The sequence below is a fragment of the Echinops telfairi genome, unplaced genomic scaffold, assembly GCF_000313985.2.
Source record: "Echinops telfairi isolate 266 unplaced genomic scaffold, ASM31398v2 ScPeMD7_2565;HRSCAF=3150, whole genome shotgun sequence".
NCBI classification, from domain to species: Eukaryota; Metazoa; Chordata; class Mammalia; order Afrosoricida; family Tenrecidae; genus Echinops; species Echinops telfairi.
The window spans coordinates 10,171,780-10,173,000 of record NW_022106463.1 but is presented as its reverse complement, the minus strand read 5'-3'; positions in this window follow the sequence as shown (position 1 = coordinate 10,173,000).

The window sequence follows — 1,221 nt, the reverse complement described above, 5'->3', positions numbered from 1 at the left end:
TTCCTTAACCTAGCTGATCACGTCTTCTTAGACCAGCGGTTCTCAACCTTCCTAATGCCCCGACTCTTTAATACACTTCCTCATGTGGTGGTGACCCCCCAAACATATTATTTTCATTGCTACTTAACTGTAATTCTGCTACTGAATTTGCTATGAGTCAGGTGACCCCTGTGAAAGGGTCATTCGAACCCCAAAGGGGTCACCACCCACAGGTTGCGATCCATTGTCTTAGACCCTCTTGCTCTGCCAGCTCACACCCTCAGGTAAACAGGAGTTAGGCCTTCAGCCTGACATCTTTTTTTATGGATCGGGGGAGGGACACCCAAGTCGACACGTGACAGACTCCCATCTTTTAAAAAAAATACAAAACGCACTTCAGATGTGCCTGGCCTGGTGTGAACTTACGGGGGACCCCCCTCAAAACAGTCGGCTCCGTGTGGAAGCCAAGTCGGGGGTGTCCGTGACTGTCACTGGCCGCTCCCCGTCGAGGGTGACAGTCGGGGCCGCTGGGGGCGGAGAGGGACTGGGGGGGCTGGTGGTGGGCTTGGGGGGCAGGGGGAGACGTGGCGGCACGGAGAGGGTGAACCTTCCTCGGGGTCATAGCCCGGTGTCAGCGTCCTTCCGCCTGCCAGCCCGCCGCCAGCTCCCCGTGGGCCGGGGCCGCCCCGGGCGTCCACCGCGGGCTGGACCTCGCTTCCCCTCCGAGGGCTCCGAGCTGTGAGGACCACCTTTGCTGGGCGCCGACGTGGGCGGCCTCGGCTCCCTCCCGGCTGTGGGTCCACAGGAAGCCCGTCTCCCTTGCCCGTGACCCGCTCCCTGCTGGCTCACTTGTTTGGTTCTCTCCGCCGTCCGCGGAAAGCCCGCCCCGCGCCGGCCTCTCCCTTCACGAGGCCCACCGGCCGGGCCGCCCCTCCCCAGGCTCCCAGCGCCGTTCTCGGGGGGCCTTCCTTCTCAGGCCTGTGCGCCCGCGGAGAACGAGACTGTCCCCCCAGCCTGGGGCGCTTGGTCCGAAAGCCTCCCGCTGGGGCCGACCGAGGGCCACGCTGAGGCTTTCCAAGCACGTGGACATCACCTTCAGCGTGCCGCGTGTCCTCATGGCGCAGGCGCAGGCCGTGGCGCCTGTCCTTCCTGCGCAGGCGCAGGCCGTGGCAAGGCTCGTCTCTTCACCGCGCAGGCGCAGGCTGTGGCGCGTGTCCTCACCACGCAGGCGCAGGCCGTGGC